The 22590-nt window shown below is 41.7% G+C and overlaps 1 protein-coding gene and 1 long non-coding RNA gene across 3 annotated transcripts in view; one reads left to right on the top strand and one right to left on the bottom strand.

Annotated features, from left to right (window-relative positions):
• LOC142448066 (uncharacterized) overlaps positions 1-4452 on the bottom strand; it is an 81400-nt gene extending 76948 nt beyond the window's left edge. Inside the window, exon 1 of the long non-coding RNA XR_012784497.1 lies at positions 4326-4452. This is a non-coding gene — a long non-coding RNA (uncharacterized LOC142448066). The remainder of the gene's footprint in view (positions 1-4325) is intronic.
• A 15-nt stretch (positions 4453-4467) lies between these two features.
• PEX2 (peroxisomal biogenesis factor 2) overlaps positions 4468-22590 on the top strand; it is a 29440-nt gene continuing 11317 nt past the window's right edge. The window contains exon 1 of one of the 2 annotated variants that reach the window (XM_075549544.1): positions 4468-4625. The gene's annotated coding sequence lies outside the window, so the exon portion shown is untranslated. Of the gene's footprint in view, positions 4760-22590 lie in introns of both variants that reach the window. The other variant, XM_075549545.1, reaches the window with a different exon arrangement.

Raw genomic sequence — 22590 nt, forward strand, 5'->3', positions numbered from 1 at the left:
TATACCTTGGACATGTTATAGGAGAGATGTTATCAGGAGAGCCTTGTTCCTGGAACAGGACATCGGGCTTGATGTAGAAGGGCAGTGGAAAAGAGGAAGACCCTTGATGAGATGATGAACACAAGGACTGTGGCAATGGACTTGAGCACAGCAATGGTGAGAAGGGCACAGGACCCAGCAATGTTCTGTTGTGCTCTGCATAGTGTTGGTATGAGTCAGAACCCACTACCAGCACTGAAGAATGGGCAGGAGAGTTTGGTGGTGCTGCCCTTGCCTCAGATAGCAGCCCTGGTGTCGATACTGATTCATTACGGCACAATACAACAGGATAGAACTGCCCTGGTGTGTTTCTGAGACTGTAATTCCCTGGGAGAAGATAGCCCTAGCCCTGTCTTGTCCCAGTGGAACACGACTGACCAGTGAACAGCCCAATGCATAACCACTCTGTTACCATGGCTTCTCTGGAGTGTATTAGGATTCATTAATGTTACCTTTTAGCATTGGGAGTGTGGAGTGGGGACCCAGGGCCCATCTGTGGAAAATTGAACATCACCTTGCAGAAGGGCCACAGGGAGGAGACAAGCCAGTCTCCTGTGCACAGTGTAGCAACGATGAAACATATAATTTTCCTCTAGTTCTTGAATGCTTCCTCCCTCCCACTATCATAATCCCAATTCTACTTTATAAATCCGGCTGGACTGGAGGATGTACACTGGTAGATAAGAACTGGAAACACAGGAAATCTAGGACAGATTAACCACTCAGGACTAGTGGTGATACTGGGAGGGTGGAGAGAAGGTGTGGGAGAAAGGGGGCACAGATTACACGGATCTACATATAACCTACCTGGGGGACAGACAGTGGAGATGTGGGTAAAGGGAGACATCAGATGGTATAAGACATGACAAAATAATATTAATTTATAAATTATCAAGTGTTCATAGGAGACAGGGTAGCGGGGAGGGAGGAGAAAAGTGAGGAGCTGATGCCAAGGTCTCAAGTAGAAAGCAAATGTTTTGAGAATGATGAGGGAAACAAATGTACAAAAGTGCTTGACACAATGAATGGATGGATGAATTGTGATAAGAGTTGTACCAGCCCTTAGTTTATTGTGCCAATCTGGCAGATAAACACATGTGGGATTAATTGAAGGGCAGAGGGATAAATCGCTAGGCGAGCCTAGCCTTTTGAGTTCTCGAGTCTCTTGCTTTGTGCTTGTCGGCCAGGATGCAGCTGCCTTAGCACTTTCCAGCTTCAGCTTGCCAGGCTGACTTCTTGCAAGACATCCCCAAGGAGAAGCCACATGGACCTACCCCAATGCAGCCCCAGGTGCTGGAGCAGCCACGTGGAGACCCCTGCCAGCGCTGAGATGCTTACACATTCACTGAATCGGCTTTCCTCTTGCAGTCAGCGTCATTGCGTCTGCTTTGTGAGATGGAGACTTTCTGGATTGGTGTTGGACATATGGGTTAATGTTGGACTTGTGGGCTTGGGATGTTTTCTTTATGTGCACTTACCTTTATATAAAACTCTTATACACGAGTTTCTGTGGATTTGTTTCTCTAAAGTACCCAGACTAATACATTATGGTATCTTGGGAGTGGGGTACTAGAGAAACAAATCAAATGACAGGGAGTAGATGTTTGTTTGACCTCTCTCTCATGGAAGTTTTTCTTCTTTGTCTAGCCAGAGGTCAGATAAAGCCACACTATTCACTCGATTGGGTTTTCTGGGGGAAATATGGGAAGCAGGAAAATAAGTTTGTAAGTCCACTTGTTTCAGCCATTAAAATTTAATCTTTAGATGGGTGTAGACCATGCCTGTCAAAAAGCTTTGAAAAGATATGCCCCACCCAGTGCGTTGGAGTACTCGGGAACCAGTAGTCTTTGTCAGAAGCTGGAAAAAAGCTGGAACTACAAAGAAAACTTCTCTATGGGACTGAATGTTAACGGGAGCCTGAGAGCAGGCTGAAATGCTTGCTAGGTGACCACATGGATCGACTTGTTGAGGGAAGTGGGAGAAATGCTGCAATAAAGAGACAGGTTGAGTTTGGCCACTGACACCTGTGGACTTGGTTTACAGGAGAAAAAAAGATGAGAGCAGGTTGAGTGGTCTAAGGTTCATGACCTAGCCTGAGAAGGCTAGGCTAGGCTTGTTGAGTTGGTGAGATGGTCTAAGGGCAAGGCATCCAATGGGCACCCTGTGGAGCCTCATTGAGTTGATCAGAACCCGACCAGCTGGAGATGTGAAGTGATGCATATTGTTGCTGACTTTATGGATGGCCTGTCCGGATTTGACGTTGCTTATGAATGCGGACTTCACAAGGTTCCAACTGAACTGAAGACTCTTCATGTCGAAAAATGATTGTCTTCTCAGAGAACTCGGTTGCTGTAAGTGGGCAGTATGTAAACTGGTATCCAAAAATGGGGGAGATAAAGGCATGATGTGGTTGGCTTACTAACTTTCACAGTTGGGGGAAAAATTCACAGGAATATAGGGTTAAGCCTGTAGGTGTTAATCGAAACTGAAGCTAAAGAAATATATACAGATGCCAGGTTGGCAAGGTGTGGATTGAGTTAGTTTATTGTGTCAACCTGGCCGATAAACACACGTGGGATTAATTGAAGTGTGGAGGGATAAATTGCTAGGTGAGCTTAGCCTTTTGAGTTCTCTGGTCTCTTACTTTCTGATGGTTGGACCAGGGTGCAGCTGCCTTAGCAGTTCCCAGCTTCAGCTTGCCAGGCTGACTTCCTGCAAGACATTCCCAAGGAGAAGTCACATGGACCTACCCCAATGCAGCCCCAGGTGCTGGAGCACCCATGTGGAGACCCTTGCCAGTGCTGAGATACTTACACATTCACTGACTCGGCTTTCCTCCTGCAGTCCGCGTCATTGTGTCTACTTTGTGAGATGGAGGAGGACTTTCTGGATTGGTGTTGGGCATATGGGTTAATGTTGGACTGTGGGCTTGGGCAGCACTGGATTTGGATGTTTTCTTGATGTGCACAGAACCTTTATAGAAAACTCTCTTATACACGAGTTTCTGTGGATTTGTTTCTCTAAAGCACCCAGACTAACCCAAGCCCCCAATAAAATTATTTAACAAAAGTTATCTTTTCCTTGTTTCAACTTGAGTTATTGTTCCAAGGAATTTGTGAAACAACAAAAACAAAAAAAAAATAGCTTTCATACTGTTGCCTCAGGAGCCCAGGTGGCCCAGTCAGTCAAGCAAGTGTAGGACTATCAAACCCAGCAGTCACTGATGCTGAAAGCTGAGGCTACCTGCTGCTGTAAAGGTGAACTCCCTTGAAAGTCCACAATGGGTTGCTAGGCAGGAGTCCACTCATGGGCAATGGGTTTGGTTTTGGTTGGGTTGGTAATGCTGCTTCACGTTGCCCTAGTAACATAAGTCTTAAACTGCTCACGGAAAGGTTAGCCTGTGGATCCTACAGTGCAGGGACAAAATCCTGGGTACGCACATACCCCTGTAAAGATTAGAGCCTAGAAAATCCTAATGGGGGCAGCAGGATCTCATTGAGTCAGAACCGACTGAAGGGTACCCAAGAATAACAGCAACCGGGCTGTTTCTACAAGCTTCAGAGTGTCTAACTGGGGCTGTTGCATGGGTCAGTGTCCCTTTGGGGCCGAGAGGCTGAAGTACGTACTATGTGCCAGAAGCTTTCATAAACCTGACCTTCCCAAGCCGAGACCAAAGGCACCGCGCTGCCCTTTGAGTGAGAAAGCAATAGCGGTTGTGAAAGCAAGCTGCATGTCACAACTGCAGGCTGAGCTCATTTTACAGCATCGCCTTCCCTTGAGGCCCATTCTCAACAATTGTGACTCAACTGCCTCGAACTGGACAAATTACTGAAAGTTCTCAGGATGAGTCCGCCGTGCTATAATTGGGGGTCCGGTCTTCACCGCGCAGAGGGTGGGAGCGCATCCCGCCCGCCCAGCAGGGCGGACACGGACAGGACGGGGTTACCTCCCTTCCAACGCCTGCGGCGGATCGCGGGCCACCCACCCAGCCTGGGTGCGCGGGCGCCACTGCCCCGGCCCGCTGCAGACGCCCACGAGGCCTGCCCGCCGAGGAAAGGTTCTCCTCCCACGGCGACTGAGGAGCCGCCGGCATGTGGAAACGCCCAGCCGCCACTCGGCGGCGCTTCTCCCGCGGTCCACCCCGGCGGTCTCCGCCGGGGAAAGCCCTGCCCTGGCAGAGCCCAGACGGCCCCGCGCGGCCGCTTGACTCGGAAGCCTCTTCGCGCGCGGCCCTCGACCCCGGGTCGACCGGTCCGTGACTCTCCTGCCAATCAGATACGGCTTACCTCCCCGGCGGCCGGCGGCCAATCAGCGCGCGGGGTGCCCTCTTCGGCTGGTCGGTCCTTCGGCTCTTCGGCCCTCCTCGTCCGCGCAGGCCGTGGCTGGGCCCTCCCGCGCCTGCCTGAAGCTGGCTTCTGATTGGTTTAATTTGCCCTTTCGTCCGCCACTTCCGGGTCGTTCCGGAAGTCGGCGGTTTCCGGAAGCGTGGGGGGGGTCATCCCTGGTTCTGCTGGGAAAAGCCAAGTTTTCCCGAGAATGGTTCAGAAAAAGTTATGTGGACCGTGGGCGTTTCGCACACACCTAAGGTCAGTGTCTGCCTGAGAGAACCGAAGTGCAAGCGTTCGGGTCTTGCTCACAGCTGGGAGGTTGAGGAGCCAGCCCCGGGCCGCAGACGTGGACTGTGTCCTTCTTTGCTCGAGTGGCAGAGGCAATGAGTGAGGTATACTGTAATCCCCCAAATTTACTTACGACCGCGCCATTGAAAAATAAACAAACAGCATGTAGTTTGGAGCTCCTTTGCATTTCACGAAGTGGCTTTGCTGAACACTCTTTACACTCGTTTCCCCGCCCTTGGCTGTCATGAGATTTACCTCCCATGGACTGCTGTAGTAAGAACATCAGCACACCACCAAGCCCACTGCCGTGGAGTCAGCAGCTCACAGCGAGCGGGCAGGACCGAGTGGAAGGGCTCCATGGGGTTTCCAAGGCTGTCAATCTAAAGCCTATGAAAAAAATCGTGCAAAGTTCAAGATCGACTATCTGAACGTGTTACATGTTGACGAATAGTCTGTCATGTTTAAATTTCTAACATTTTTGAAAGCCTCTCAGTTTTCTTATTGGAGTGGTGGGGCGCTTTTGAGATCTTTTGTGTCTAATTGCTTGCAGTGAGTTTGCTATGTATGGTGAGCATTGTTTTCTGAGAAGAAATCTGAGCATTTGGTTCAGAATCTTAAATTAGTTAAGTACTTCCCGGCCAGATATGTACCCCTAATCCAGCGAGGTGCCTTGGAATGAACGAATGCACACAAAACGAATACCTTCAAAGGGTCTGTGTCAGAAACGGATTGAAGTCTTGGCTAGAAATAGATGGCCTAGAGTCAGAGCACGCCAGCGGACTTCTTTCCACCCGCAAACTCCCCTGTTACGTCTTTATTTTCCTCAAGTGTAAAATTTGGAGAAGAGTTGGGGGAAAAGACACAGGGATAGGACACAGGTTTCTCCATTAAGCTGAAAGGACTGGACTGAAGCAAGATAAAGAATATTTGAACCAGAAAAAGGAAAAATAAAAAACATTGAGGATATGACAAGGTTGTTTAGCAAAGACTTTGACATTCTATATCAGGTTTTTTTTTTTCTCCTTTGGGAATTGTTGTCTTCGGTTTTCCGCTTTTAGGAAATATTTTTACTGTTTCACCCCATCTTTTAATACTGGCTCAATTCTGCTGGGATCACTGACAATTTCCTTTGGAGACTTAAGGGTCTTATTGGGTTCACTTAATTACTTATTTAGGTCCTACTTGCCAATTATCGAATATTTAGTGAAAGGGTTTTTCACAAAATAAGACCAAGCAGTTGAACTTGTAAGTTTAACATGTTCTGCTATTCTTCTATAAAGTCCTTTGACCGTTCTGAGCAATTGCAAAGGTTGAGGCTCCTTCTGCACCATAGTTTGTAGTCTAAACATTTTCCCATACTATGTCACCCTTCATTAAATGTAAACATTGAACTTGGGGTGGCTGACTTTTGCTTTTAAAAAAAATCTTTCAGATCTTGCTAGTCATATTACTTTTAAAAATAAAGGTTACATTCAAGTGATTTTGAACCATAAGGAGATTTATAAAAAAGAGAGTGAGAGGAATTATTTTAAAAGTCAAGGTGTGAAATCCTCCCTGATAAATATTTTTTTCCTTGGAAGAAAAGAAAATACAGTCAAGCAAATTGGATTCTATCATAGGCTTGAGGTTGCCTTTGACCAGCTCCAGCTCTTGGTCTGTTCTCTTCATTGTAAAAAATTAGAGTAGTATTCAGTCCGTGGCTTTAAAACTTTCTGAAGAAGAAATTCTCTCAAAATTTCCTGGGACCATGCCAAATAGAGAGAAAGCAAGTAGGACCCTGCGCTGCATTTTAACTAGAGCAGCTATTTTCTGTTCTTGTTATAACAGGGCCCCCATAAGATAATTAAATTCATATTTTAGACTGGATGATTCCATTTTCTTTGGAGCATGAAAATTCTGTTGCTTAAGGTATTTACTCATTTTTGTTCAATTTGAATTCATGTAATTTTCACAAAAAAAAACTGCCATTGAGTCGATTCTAAGTCATAGTGACCCTGTAGGACAGAGGATTCAGATTTTTTAGATTATATCTTAACAGAAGCAGGCAGCTTCATCATTCTTCTGAGTTGTTGCTGAGTTTGAACTACTAGTCTTTCGATTGACATCCTAATGCTTAGGTCTCCTTAACTGGATAGCTTTTATTCTTAAAGTTCTTAGACATGTCACGTTCAATCCCATTTAACTATATTAAGTTTCCGTCCCGCCTGCACCTTGTCCATATGCTGAGGTTCCTGTAGCACGAAGTAAGGGGTGTCATTTGCACCATCTCTATTGCTGGACATAACTGCTCTCACTGGGTTTTTTTCCCCCCTCTTGATCTGGATTGGACAACCCAGATTCATGGAAATGTTCCCTTTACTGTCTTTCTGGTGAAATGACAACTGTTTCTAAATATTTTCTCATCCTTCCATGCCTTTGGACTATGCATGTAAACCAGAGAAGATTAGATGATTCCTGTTTTCCCCCATGTCTTTAAACCAGCACACCTCTTTTAAGCCCAACCTTATAATTTCTATACAGGGAAAAATAAAGGGAAAGATGTTTACAAATCTAAATTGCTTTAACTCTAATATATTTTCTTTTTATTAAAGCCTTCCCTATTTACCTGCCAATTTCATCCAGGGTCTTTGTTGCTTCATATTAAAACACAAAGAAAATACTTTCGAGTTAAGATACTTTCATGTTAACCACTTTCTCTCTAGTGGCAGATGGGTGAGCTGCCGTTGCCTCTGCTGTGCAGTGCACAGCGTATGTGCTTAGATGATGTTCACATCTCATTTTTCCACAGAAATATTCCCTTTGTTCAGATTTGACATTTTGTTCCTTTGAGTGGTCCACTGCTGGGATTCATAGAAGCAGAGAAGAGTATAGAGTTGAGGTGCTCACAGGAAACATAAGTAACTACTTTTACCACATTTCTTTCTTTGCCCAATATATAGTCCTCAAAGCTTGACTGGCAGTCTGGTTTTGTAAATGATCTTGAAGAAAAATCACTTGCTTTGTTGCAGGATCAGATTTGATCCAAATTTACCAAATGCCCATATTATTAACTTCTTTTAGTATTCCATTATTTCTCTACTGTTTACCAGTAATTTTCTAATTGCCAGCTTGACTTCAGCTAGGCTGTTAACCTTGTCAAGCCGTAATCTGTGTCTCCTTAAAATGGAGACAATGCTCACTGTGTTATGAGAATTAAATGAGATAAAGAATGTAAAGACCACATATAGTCCCTGGTACACAATATGTAATCACATGTTAGTTCCTCCTGTGCTATTGCTAATTCCTCTTTATTCCTTTGTGGATATTTCTGCATCCTCGCAGGTTCCATAAAATGTGCAATTAGATGCATGTTCAATAGTTTTCAAGTCATTTGCAATTCTCTTCTTAGACCATTAGGCTCTAAAGCTCTTTTCTAAATGTGCAGAGTATGCCTCTGTAATGACAATCTAGCATGCCTCACACGTGTCATTGTGACTCTTGTTCATTCATCCTTGAATTAGAATGTGTGCTGTAGTTCATGCTTACTCTTAACCTCATCGGAGTTAGCTTCTTAAAAATATGCCCTTACACTTAGCCTGTCTTCCATCATAAATTATTTATGTTTACATTTTAGGTCCATCATCACCCCTGTCACTATAGGACACTAGTTGAGAACATGACTCTGGCCCTTCAAGCTGTGTGAGCTCAACAGTCACCTACTCTCTCACTGCTTCAGTCTGCATGTTTATAAAATGGAAACAATAAAAATATCTCTGGCATTGTAGGGTTAAATGATTTAGTATTTAAATGCACACATGGCACTTAGGTTGGTAGTGATGGTAATGTATAGATATGGTCCTAGGGTGAGAAGTTGGGATTATCTTCACTAATACTTGAGTATCTCTTTACTCAGTCTTTTTGTGATGACTGACTCCATGTCCTATGTTCTCCTTAGCATGTCCCAAATTCGTGTTCAACATTGCTATTTCTGCAATTGGCAATGGATCTTCCCTTCCCACCACCATTCCCTCCTAAAGTTACCTCTAATAGTTCTTATAAGAATTCTAGATTGGTAAATTTCATTGTTTGTTTATTATTATTATTATTATTATTAAACTAATAAGGAGTATAAACTCAAACACTGCCACTAAGTTGATTCTGACTCAGAGTGACCCTAAAGAACAGTGTAGAACTGACCCGGCAGGATTTTGACACTGTAAATCTTTACAGGGACAGAAAGGCTTCTTTAGCCATCAGAACTGCTGGTAGTTTTGAACTGCGGACATCTTGCCATTAGCAGCCCAGTGTGTAACCCCCATGCTCCCAGGGCTTGTATGAAAAGGAATATACTGTGGTGAAAGTACTTGTCCAGAATCTTGTTCATGGGCTGCCTGTTGGTAATAAATAAATAAAGTAACTTTTCTTTCCCCTCATACTCACTCAAATATCTGTTCCTTATTCTTCACAGTATTCTTTCTCTTTTAAGGATTCAGAAATATAAACTATGAAAGAAGATATTATGAGGGCAGTGTTGTTCTCCTAAGAAATATATTTGTGAGACTAGGCCTTTATTTTAAGCCTTAAAATTATTTTAACTTAGTTTTAGACACTTGAATAAAGATACTATAAATAAATAAAAGACTAGCATCTTGGAAATTCTGGTATTTAAATTGAGTTCCCTTCTTTTTAAAAATAAAATTCTTTTAAAAATGTGTACCTGTTTGCGAAGGCAAGTTATTCATCAACCATCTTCTTGAAATTTTTATGCTGTTTTGAAGTTTAACTTTCAAATATATTTTGCCATGTGTTCAGCACCCCATAAAGAAAACTTCTATTCAGGTTTTTATGAGAATTGCAGTGAAGTTAATAGTAGTTTAGAGATCTAATGCCTGTAACAGTTTTTAAAATCTGCATATTTTGGCTGTATCCAGAGGCACACAATTGAGATTTATCAATTCGAGAAGCTAGACTATCATGTCATATGTTTTATAAACCATGGAAACCTAGTTTAAACATAATGGAATAAAAGAGTAGTAACAAAACACTAAGCAAGTTTGTGGCAGAAGTGGGATTTGAACTCACCGATGTTCATTTCTCAGTCTGTACACATTGCCAGAGCTCATGGTGTTCTTTGGTGTTGGCCACAGCATGTTTTATTTTACCCATTTTAAAATATATTCTGGGAATTAGTGTCCTGTAAAGTCTCTGTTTGATGCATGCCTCATTTATTAGTATTGATTTCAATGCAATGGACAGTAAATCTATCAGAGTTCACAAAGGAAATAGAATAGTAGGGTATAGGTTCAAAGTGTAAGAAGTCTGATCACAACATTATTTACATAATTTCATTATATGAAAAGTAACTTTAAATATTTTAAAAGTCTAAGGAGAAAAAAATAATACATGGTCTCCCCCATTTTGATTATTAGAACACTGGATAGTATGGCAGCAATGTTGTTCTACTAAACATTAGAAGATTATTGTGGAGCCAGAAAATAGCTCTCTGCTTGGAGGTAGAGGGGTGAGTGGGGAGAAGTTTGATTCCTTAGCAGTAACTTGGAAATAGCATTTGTGTGCTGACAAAGTCTGCTGTAAATTCCAATGTAGAATTTTGTAGGCAGTATGCATTGACACATATGCCTAATGGTAATACATCTAGTACTGAGAGCCTCAGAACAGGTCAATAATAATGTGTATATTGATAGCAGCAATGTAGGAGATGTTACTTGGTATTAGAGCTAAAATCCATGTTGTCCCCTTAATCATAATTACATTAATATTGACAGCCCTTTGAAAATACCCACATTATTATTGATAGATTTCTGTCAATAACATGGTTTTAAATAAAATAAATTCATTCATAATTTGTACTATGTTCAATAAAAACTCTAAAATTACATCCTGAAAAATCCCTCCCTCAGTGAGATGCAGTAATTTGTTTTGGTTTTAGAATGTGATATACTTTTATTTTAGAAAATGACAGGCAAAAAAAAAAGGGAAAGTTTGCATTGAGGGATGAGATTATTTATTGCTGCTCTTATTAAATGAATTTTCAGTTGTTTTCATCTGTGAAAGAAAAGCACTGACATATCTGAGATAAATATGTCAGCAGAAGACCTTTTTAATAGTTTTAGTGCCAGAGCATTTTGTCTTAAACATATTTATGTGACAAGTTAATTGTACTAACCCTAGTAGATACTGCACCTTTTATTTGATTGTGATTTTTCCTTAAGTGTCCCATATCCTTTACTAAATGTTCATGTTATTTAATGGTTATTATTTTAAATGATAAATATCAGTAAGAAAAATGAGGATTTCAGAACACTTAATTGTGTACCTAGACCTGTACATGGACCAAGAGGCCGTGTTTGAAGAGAACCCGAGGTTAGCCCCTCTTTCCCCCACTTTAAAATCAGGGAAGATATGTGTCACTATTGAATCTCTTCATATTTCATCAGGCTGTGTCCTGAGCAAATTATTTGAGAAGCTGGCCTATGTCAAGAACAAGGCCTTGACAAGCCATCAATATGCAGATGAAGCAAATTGGCTCGCTGAAAATGAAGAAGGCCTGAAACATTTACAGATGAAGGTCAAAGACTACAGCCTTAGTATGGATTATCCCTTGGTATAAAGACAGCAGCTGCACCCCAAAACAGTGTTGGAGTAAGTGGGAAAATATTGTTGTCAAAAAGAATTCATTTTATATTGGATCCATGATTAATGGCCATGGGAGCAGTACCCAAGATATCAAACTACTAAAACTGGACAACTCTGTTGGAAAAGAAAAGGAAAGAAAACTTACTTAATATAATAAAAACAAAGATGTCACTTTGAGGATTAAGATGTGCCTCCCACACCATGGTATTCTCAAACCCCTCCTATGCATGTGAAAGGGACAATTAATAATACACTAGAATGGATGCATTTGAATATGGTATTGGTGAAGAAAGTTAATTGTACCACTGACTCCTAGAAGGGACAAAACTGTTTTAGAAGAAGTACAGCAAGAATGCTCCTTAGAAGTGAGACTAGCCAGAGTGCCTCATAAAGCGTAGACATGTTATCACACCGGATCAATTCCTGAAGAAGAACATGTTTGGTATGTGTGAAAAAGAAGACCCTCCTTGAGGTGAGCTGACAGCGGAAGCACCCGTGGGCGCAAACATAGCGACTGTTATGTAAACAATGCAGGATTTAGCAGCGTTTCCCTTGATTATTCTTAAGGGGCACTGTGAGTTGGAATTGACTTGATGGCACTTAACAACAAAAACAAAAGTATTTTCATAATTTTTAAACAGTTTGCATGCCCAATGTATGTTTCCATCCAGGTTAAGCTTTTATAATCTTAGAACGTTGTTGTAAGGGGCTTGGGAAGAATATAAGAAGGGAGAAGGTGAGACGATTGTTTATTAAAAGAGTAAGATTTTTATGTGAAAATTGGAAAAAAACGTTGTCCCTTTTTTGGCATTCAGAAAAAATCTATTCGAATTGAAGCTGAATGTACATGTTGTTATTAAACAATTCCAACTTGGAAAAGGTGAACTTGTACTGTTTGAAAAAGGTAAACTTGTACCTGTGCAAGCTTGAGGCCATATTTGTGAAGCTAGATACTCATCTATAATAATGAAGATTGTTAAAGAATTTAAATAACTGAAAGCAAAGTAGAAATAGACTAACCAGTAGTTGAGAATGACTACTAGTAGGTAGTTACTGAAACAGAGAGCACTGATTTACCAGAAGAGCTGAGCGATTTTAACCCTATAATTGGAGGAAATCAAAACCTTTAGATACTTTTTAATGAAGCAAGTTAAATGAACTTTTTCAGAAAGTTGACATTTTAGATGCTTACATTTGGCAGGTGTCCTATAACTGTTCTTTAATCGTAGTTTCCTTCTTCCGTCTTAATGAACTTTGCTATCAGATTAATCTTATAAAATGTGTGTCTTGTATGATTCCTCAGTGATTATTAACACCTGTAGAATATGTAGGTGTTCCCTAACACAGTGTCTTTCTCCAGCGCATGCCATTGACTCATTAGACAGTCTCTCATGCCACGCTGCTTTGCTCTGGTTAAAGCAGACGAATGTGTCTTCCTTCCAGACAGTAGACACTAAAGGTTAAATAACCAAGGTAGCAGCTCATGGGAGCCAACCCAAATCTTTCAGAGACCCAGCCATACACTGAGCTGTTTCTGTGCTTTCTGTACAACCTGCTGCTGTGTTCTCGAGAACCAATTTTTCTCACTTCTGCCTGGGGAGTTCTTGATACTTTATGGTGTTTTCACATTTTGGGACCCAATCTTTTCTTCAGAGATTAGTGACCAATCCTGAGTGCAGTCGTATTTTACTTCTTTAAAAATACTTGAGTAAAAGGAAGTTAATTGAGAATTAAATATTTAGTGTAAATCCCTGGTTCTGCCTGGTATTAGTAGATGCTAGATAAATACTAAGTAAATAATTTAGAAACCATATGCTAGAGAATTAGGATTCACTAAAACATAAACTGCTTATGTTATATTGAATGTAATTTTATGTGAGAGAAAGCATGTAGGGAATTTTGCTGTGCTTCACACATATGAGGGAAACTGCAGAAGTGGCGAGAAGAGGATTCCATAATCTGATTAATTGGACTCTATTTATGAGGTTTCTTGATCACTTAGCACTTTTTCCTGTGCCTGACCACTGTACTTATCTAAAGTCAGTGTTTTAGAATAACTCCATGCCCCAAAAAGAAGAGGTGTTTGGTAAGGGAGAGAAGAGTGGAATAAAACTCAAAGGTTGGAAGAACTGAATGTAGTGTTGGTAATGAACTCAAAGCTGGATATTGGTTTGGGACTGTTTGTTTGTACCATGCCTTATGCAATATCATAAGCACCCTCCTGTTGGCAACCCTATAGGACAGGGTAGAACTGCCTTTCTGGATTTCTGAGACTGATTCTTTATAGAAGTAGAAACTCTAATCTTTTAACCACTGCAACCAGGGATCCCTCGACTCTGACATCAGTGTGTGTTCCTGAGGTTTCTTTTTTTTTTTTTTTAACAATTTATTAGGGGCTCATACAACTCATCACATTCCATACATATACATACATCAATTGTATAAAGCACATCTGTACATTCTTTGCCCTAATCATTTTCTTTTCTTTCTTTTTTTTCCCTTTTCTTTTTTTTACATTTTGTTAGGGACTCATACAACTCTTATCACAATCCATACATATACATACATCAATTGTATAAAGCACATCCATACATTCCCCACCCCAATCATTCTCAAAGCATTTGCTCTCCACTTAAGCCCTTTACATCAGGTCCTCTTTTTTTTTTTCCCCTCCCTCCCCGCTCTCCCCTCCCTCATGTGCCCTTTGTAATTTATACATCGTTATTTTGTCATATCTTGCTCTATCCGGAGTCTCCCTTCCCCCCCCTTCTCTGCCGTCCCTCTCCCAGGGAGGAGGTCACATGTGGATCCCTGTAATCAGTTCCCCCTTTCCAACCCACTCACCCTACACTCTCCCAGCATCGCCCCTCACACCCTTGGTCCTGAAGGTATCATCCACCCTGGATTCCCTGTGCCTCCAGCCCTCATATGTACCAGTGTACAACCTCTGCCCTATCCAGCCCTGCATGGTAGAATCCTGAGGTTTCTTTACTTCTAGATAACAACCCACCATGTTAATGAAATTTAAATGCCCGAGGAAACCGGCCATGCTATGATCCAATCCCATTCGTTCAGAATCGTTAACTACATCATCCCCTTTTAGGTGAGATAAAGTTGAGTGTAAGAATCAAGGTTAGTCTAATGAGTTCAAGTGAACTTTGTCTTTATCTCATTCCTCCCAGTCCCTCAACCATACATGTGTAAACCCGGTTCACTTTTCAACTATCAGTTATATTTTAGTGGTGTACTATTATTTCTTCCTCGGTTTCTTTGTCAGAAGTGTTGCACTGTAGTGGTTTGTGTGTTGCTATGATGCTGGAAGTTATGTCACTTGTACTTCAAATGTCAATAGTGTCACCCAAAGTAAACAGGTTTCCTCGGAACTTACAAGCTAAGAACAGAATATGAAGAAGGAATCAGCTGCCCACTTCGAGGGAAGTAGCCATTGAAAAGCTTATGGATAGCATGGACATGTTGTCAGGTACTAAAGGCCTAATGCATGAGAGCAGAATATTACAGAGGTAATGCTGGAGGATGGGCACCGTGGGTTGCAAGGCACTTGAAATGTGAGTGAGGAGATACTCCCTCAAAGTAGAGTCGACAGTGGTTGTGAAAACAGAGTAAAGCCAGTGAGGAGGGCCTTCAGGATCTTCATTATCTGTTGGGGCACAACTCAAGGTGAGAAGAAACAACTGCAGAAATCTAACCATTGGAACTTGGAATGGATGAAGTATTAATCTAGGAGAATTAGAAGTTATCAAACATGAAATGGAACTCATAAAGATTGAGATTGTAGGTGTTAGCTGAAATGGACTGGTATTGCCATCATGTGGTTTACTGGGAGTGGCACAATCAAGAGGAATGACATTACATTCATTATCTAAAAGGATATTTCAAGGTATCTTATGAAATACAATGATGTTGGCATAGGATTATATCAATCAGCTTTCAAGGAAATCCAATCAATTATAACTCAAATTTGTGCACGACCACCACCACCAAAGCTAATGATGAAGCTGAAGAATTCTACCCACCACTTCTGTAAGAAATTGATCAAACATTCAGTCAAGAAGTATTGATATTTATTGGTGATTGGAATGAAAAAGTTAGAAACAAAGAGAAAGGAATATTAGTTGGAAAAAATATGGTGTTGGTGATAGAAATGAAGTTGAAAATCATGCAATAGAATTTTGCAAACCCAATGACATGTTCATAGTAAATACCCAAAGAATTGATTTTCTTTTTTTAATTGTTTTATTGGGGGCTAATACAACTCATCACAATCCATACATACATCAATTGTGTAAAGCGCATTTGTGCATGCATTGCTGCCTTCATCATACTCAAAACATTTGCTCCACCTAAGCCCCTGGCATCAGCTCCTCATTTTTTCTCCTCCCCGCTTCCACTTCCCTCATGAACCCTTGCTCATTTATAAATTGTTATTTTGTCATATCTTGCCCTGTCCGACATCTCCCTTCACCCACTTTTTCTGTTGTCCAACCCCCAGGGAGGAGATCACACGTAGATCCTGGTAATCGGTCCCCCCTTTACAACACACTCTCCCTCTACGTTCGCAGTGTCGCCACGCACACCACTGGTCCTAAAGGGATCATCACGCCACTCACACCTCTGGTCCTAAAGGGAGTCCTTGCATTTCCAGTTCCTTTCTGTCCCAGCGTACATCCTCTGGTCTAGCTAGATTTGTGGGGTAGAATTGGGATCATGATAGTGGGGCAGGAGGAAGCATTTAGGAGCCAAAGGAAAGTTGTATGTTTCAACATTGCTACATCACACCCTGACTGGCTTGTCTCCTCCCTGAGACCCTTCTGTGCGGGGATGTCCATTGGCCTACAAATGGGCTTTGGGTCTCCACTCTGCACTCCCCGCCTCATTCACTGTGATAAGAACTTTTGTTCTGATGGTGCCTGATACCTGATCCCTTCGACACCTCATGATTGCATAGGCTGGTGTGCTTCTTCCATGTGTGCTTTGTTGCTTCTGAGCTAGGTGGCCACTTGTTTACCTTCAAGCCTTTAAGACCCCAGTCGCTATGTCTTTTGATATCTGGGCACCATCAGCTTTCTTTGCCATATTTGCTTATTTACCCGCTTTGTCTTCAGTTGTCATGTTGGGAAGGTGAGCATCATAGAATGCCAATTTAATAGAAGAAAGTATTCTTGCATTGAGGGAGTACTTGAGTGGAGGCCCAATGTCCTTCTGCTACCTTAATACTAAACCTACAAATAATGCACATCGATCTATTTCCCCATCCTTAAAGATAAATATATTTGCATAAGTACATGCCTTTATCTAGACCTCTAAAATACCCTTTGACTCCTAGCTCTTTCCTCTATTTCCTTTGACTTTCCTCCTGTCCCACTATCATTGCTCAGTCTTCATTTGGATTTCAGTAATGCCTCTTGGTTACATTACCCTTGATCACACCCTACCAGACCTCCTACACCCTCCTCACCACTGATTTGGATCACTTGTTTGTTCCCTTGTCCCTGGGTTTGTTAACACCACTTCCTTTCCCCTCACCTCCCCCTCTCCCATGTCCCCCCGGGACTGTTGGTCCCATTGTTTTCTCCAGATTGTTCATGGAGACTATCTTATGTAGACAGACCTGCGGAGATAATAACATGCACAAAAACAAGACAGCAAAACCAAACAGCAATATACAAGAAAACAACAACAAACCAATGACATAAAAACAAAACAAAGCACAACAAGTAAGAAAAGCTTGTGGTTAGTTCAAGGACTGTTTGTTGGTCTTTAGGAGTGTTTTCTAGTCCGGTCTGTTGGGTCGCCATGCCCTGGTCCCAAATTCCACCTTCAGCATTCCCTGGGGACCTCGTCTCTCCGTTCCCTTGCTGCTATGTTGCACCCCCTTAGTGTTTTGCCTCGATGTGGCAGGATCAGATTGGGCGCAATTCCCACACTATCTCCGGTGTTGTCCCCTGTAGGGCTATGGGTCAGTGGGGGACGTCATGTCTCAAACTGGGGCCATCCATGTGATCCTCTCTGTGGACTGGCTACTCTAATTGGGAACATCGTCCTCAAGGCCTAGTGGGCCAGGATGTGTTCCACTCTCTCCTCCTCCCCCTTCATCTGCTCCTGTGTGCTCCAATCAGATATGTCCCTCTCCCGGAGCTGCAGATTCAATGCTGTCCTTTAAAATAAATTCTTCTGGGTGGGGAGACAGTTGCCCACTTAGTAGTTGGGATTGAGGCCAGCCCCTCAGACCTCTCCACTGGTTCCCTGCCCCATGCTAGCATGTTGCATTCACATCTTGGAGCACTGGGCTCAAGTCTGATCCCTCTTTCCCTGTGGAGATATAAACAATACCCTCCCCTTGAGTGGGTTAGTGCCCTGTGTCCCTGTACTTTAGTGCCCTGTGGGTTAGTGCCCTGTGGCTATACTTTTGTATTTTTGTATTTTTTCCTTTCCGCAACTCCTTTTTCGTTGTCTACCATATGTATCCCTGTGTTTGGTCTGGTCCCTGCCATATTACCTGGTCTTCACCCCAGGAATGTTTGTATACAGTAGCTTTTTCCCTAGAATCCTTTTGCATTTTTTTTAAGCTTACCTCAGCAGACTTATGTTGTACTTTTGTGCTTGGCTTACTTCTCTTAGCATGATTTCCTCCAGTTCTTCCAATGCAGTGATGTGCTTCATACCTTCATCACTGCTTATTTCTTTAATCATTTTTAGGGGCTCATACAGCTCTTATCACAATCCATACATACATCAATTGTGTAAAGTACATTTGTATAGTCATTGCCCTCATCCTCAAAACATTTGCTGTCTACTTCAGCCCCTGGCATCAGGTCCTCATTTTTTCCCCTCCCTCCCCACTACCTCCTCCCTCATAAACCCTTGACAATTTATAAATTATTATTTTGTCATATCTTGCTCTGCCTCACGTCTCCCTTCAGCCACTTTTCTGTTGTATGTCCCCCAGGGAGGAGGTCACATGTAGACCCTTGTAATCGGTTCCCCCTTTCCAACCCACCCTCCCTAAGCCCTCCCAGTATCGCCACTCACACCACTGGTCCTGAGGGGATCATCCTCCCTGGATTCCCTGTGTTTCCAGTTCCCATCTGTACCAGTGTACATCCTCTGGTCTAGCCAGACTTGCAAGGTAGGATTCGGATCATGACAGTGGGAGGGGGGCGGGAGGGGATACGTAGTACTCCATAGTATGTATATACCACAGCTTTTTAATCCAATCGTCAGTTGATGGAAATCTAGGTTGTTTCCAACTCCTTGCAATTGTGAACTATGCCGCAATGAACATAGCACAGATGTCTGGCCATGGTTTGGTTCTTGCCTCTTCTGGGTATATGCCCAGTAGGGGGATTGCTGGGTCGTATGGTAACTTGATTTCCATTTGTTTTACATATCGCCAGATGGATTCCAGAGTGGCTGTACGTACTTACAGTCCCACCAGCAGTGGATGAGAGTTCCTGTCACCCCACAGCCCCTCCAACACTTGTTGCTTTCTGATTTTTTAATTAGACTATCTTTTAGGGTGTTAGGTGATACCTCATTGTTGTTTTAATTTGCATTTCCCTTATGGCTAAAGATCGGGAACATTTTCTCATGTTTGTTGACCATTCGGATTTCTGCCCCTGTGAAACTTCTGTTCAGGTCCTTTTCCCACCTCTTCAGTGGGCAGTAATTTTTCTTTTTCTTTTTGGAAGCTAGCAGAGTGTTGTAGATTTTAGTAATAAGGCCTTTGTCTGACGTGTCATTGCTAAAGATGTTTTCCCAGTCCCTGGACACTCTTATTAGTCTCTTGGTGAATTCTTTTAATGTACACAGACAGGTCTTTTAGCTTCAGTGTGTGCCATCTGTCAATTTGTGCCTCCTCTGTTTTTGTGTCCTTCCCTATTTCTGATAGCCTTTGTATTCCCTGTGCCAAAGTTCTCAAGTTGGTCCCAATTCCCTCATTGATAGCCCTAATAGTTTGGGGTTTAACTTCAAGGTCTGTGATCCACCTTGAGTTTATTCTTGTGCATGGAGTGAGATAAGGGTCTTGCTTCATTTTTCTGCAGGTAAATATCCATTTTTTCCAGCACCACTTGTTAAAGAGGGCATCTGCTTCCCATTGGATATTTTTTGGGCCTTTATCAAAGATCAGTTGTCTTTATGCTGATGATTTTATTTCTGGGGTTTCATTTCTTTCCCATTGGTCTGAGTATCTTGTCATTGTACCAAACCATGCGTTTTTTGACAACTGTGACTGTATAGTATGTCAGGTAAAGCAAGCCCTCCCACGGTGTTCTTCTTGAGGAGTTCTCTGCTAATTCTGGGCTTCTTCCCTCTCCATATGAATGTGGTAACCAGTTTTTCCATTTCTTTGAAAAAGATGAGGGTAGTTGTCTTGGGATTACATTATATTTATATAGTGTCTTTGGCAAAACTGACACCTTGACTATATTGAGTCTTCCAATCTGCGAGCATGGGCTATTCTTCCATTTGTTGAGGTCACTCTTGGTTTCTTGTAATTGTATTCTGTAGTTTTCCCCATATAGATCTTTTGTTCTTTTAGTCAGGTATATCCCTAGATATTTCAATTTGTGTTTGGCTATTATGAAGGGTAGTACCTTTTTGATCTCCTGTAGTCTTATCCGATGTGTATAATAGTCCGATGGACTTCTGTTTGTTGATCTTGTATTCTGCCACTCTGCCAAACTCCTCTATTGCTTCCAGTACTCCTCTTGTGGAACTTTTGGGATTTTCCATATATAAAATCATATCATCTGCAAATAACGATAGTTTTACCTCTTTCTTCCCCATGCTTTTTCTGCTTCTATCAATAATGTCATGTGGTTCTTAAAGTTTTTCATGTCAATGTGACGAATAATACTAGTTGTCTTTCATATTTTGATCCATCCCTACATCCCTGGTATGAATCCCACTTGGTCATGGTGAATTATTTGTTTTATATACTTTTGTATTCTGTTGGCTAGTATTTTGTTAAGGATTTTTGCATAGATGTTCATTAGGGATATTGGTCTGTAGTTCTCAATTCTTGTGGGATCCTTGCCCAGTTTTGGTATCAGAGTTATACTAGCTTCATAGGAGGAGTTCAGGAGTTTGCCATCTTTTTCTATGTTCTGGAAGAGTTTGAGTAGGATTGGTATTAGTTCTTCCCTAAATGCTTGGTAGAATTCTCCAGTGAAGCATCTGGGACCAGGGGATTTTTTTGTTCATAATCCCTTGATAACCTTTTCTGTTTCTTCTATTGTTGTGGATCTGTTGAGATTCTTGACGTCCATCGAAGATAGTCTAGGGAGGGATTGTTTTTCCAAGAATTGTTCATGTCTTCCAAATTGTTGAATTCATTGGAGTACAGCCCTTCGTAGTACTATGTAATTATCCTTTTGATTTTATTAGGGTCTGTTGTAATGTCTCCTCTTTCATCCCTTATTCATGTTATTGAAATTTGTTCCCTCTTTTCTGTGGTTAGGTTTGCCAGCAGTTTGTCAATTCTGTTTATCCTTTCAAAGAACCAACTTTTAGCAGGATTAATTTTTTCCATAGTGTTCTTATTTTCCCTCTCTTGAATTGAATTGTTGTTTTACAACAACTCAAACAGTGATTTTGCACATGAACTTCTCCATATGGAATACACAGAAATCAAACTGACTATATCTGTGGCAAAACTAGACCAGGGGCTGATTGTGGAACAGACCATCAGTTAATTGCTCATATATAAGTTCATTATAAAGCTGAAAAAAATTAAAACAAGCGCATGAGAGCCAAAATGTGAGCTTGAATCTTTCCTACCTGAATTTCAAGTAGATCTCAAAAGCAGATTTGCTACATTGAACACCAGTGACAGAATATATGATGAGCTGTGGGAAGACATCAAGACCTTAATGCATGAAGAAAGTGATAGGTCATTAAAAAGACAGGAAAGAAAGAAAAGATCAAAAGTGGATGTCAGAATAGACTCTGAAAGTTGCCGTTAATTCTAGCATGGCTCAAACAAATGGGAAAAATGATGAAGTCAAAGAGCTGAATAGAAAATTGGAAACAGCTCCCTCGAGAAAACAAATGACATATGCAAAGACCAAGAATTAGAAAACCAAAAAGGAAGACTACTTTCCACATGTCTTAAATTCAAAGAACTAAAGAAAAAAATAAGCCTCTAGTTGTAATGGTGAAATATTCTGTGGTATTCCATTGAGTGGTGCATGCAGCATCAAGAGAAAATGAATAAAATGCACAGAAACAGCATCCGAAAGAATCTAGTCTACCTCCCACCATTTCCAGGGGTAGCATATGATCAAGGAAAGTGGAAGCTGCACTGAAAGCATTAGCCACAAATAAGCCTTCAGGAATTCATGGAATACCCAATGATATGTTTTGACAACTGATTTAACACTGGAAGTACTCACTTGTTTATGCCAGGATATTTAGAAGACAGGTGTTTGGCCAACTTCCTGGAAGAGATCCATATTTGTACCCGTTCCATAAAAGGTGACCCAACAAAATGCTCAAATTATAAAACAATATCATTAAGATCACATACAAGCATATTTTTGCTGACTATCATCTGTGGTATGAGTTGGGGACTGCCAGCCCCTCCCCCACTAATCACGGGTTCAGTAAGCACAATTGTACAGTTGATTATATATATATTATAGTCATCGAGAGCATGAGACATAAAAGAGATATTGTGATAATAGAGTCAGACACATTTCATGGTAACAAGCTCACCTCAGCCCAGCTTGGTGGTCCATATGGAGAGACGACGGGGAAGGGAAGGAAGACGGGAAAGGGAAACAGGAGGAGAGGGAGCCAAGGAGAGGTCAAGAGAGGAGCTGAGAGAGTGAGTCTCTCTATTGCTAACCCAGGACTATATTACCTTTGGGGATGTGCAAGTCCACTAATTACAGGTAAAGACATACGTCACAGGAAGGGGTTGCACTATAGGTTATACAGCAGTGAGGGGGTGGTCTAGGGATATACACACAATAGGAAGAGGAGGGATTGGGAGTATACATGTGGTAAAATGGGCGGTTTCTAGATTTAGAACTGCAGCTTAACTTTGACCTGTTCTCTGGATCTCCATAGGAACCATTATCAGTAGGGGTGTGAACTCCACCTACAGGAACCAAATCAATAACTGCAGGCCTATCCATTGTCCTTAACAGCAGGAAGCTTGGCCTACTCCCTGGTGACTGTGTGTCTTCAGGGCGGATGTCTGTAAGCATCTGACCCCCCTCACAATCTTCCAACAATGTTTGCAGCGGTACTGTTGTCAAAGAGCTAACAGAAG

The sequence above is a fragment of the Tenrec ecaudatus genome, chromosome 5 (genome assembly GCF_050624435.1).
Source record: "Tenrec ecaudatus isolate mTenEca1 chromosome 5, mTenEca1.hap1, whole genome shotgun sequence".
NCBI lineage: Eukaryota > Metazoa > Chordata > Mammalia > Afrosoricida > Tenrecidae > Tenrec > Tenrec ecaudatus.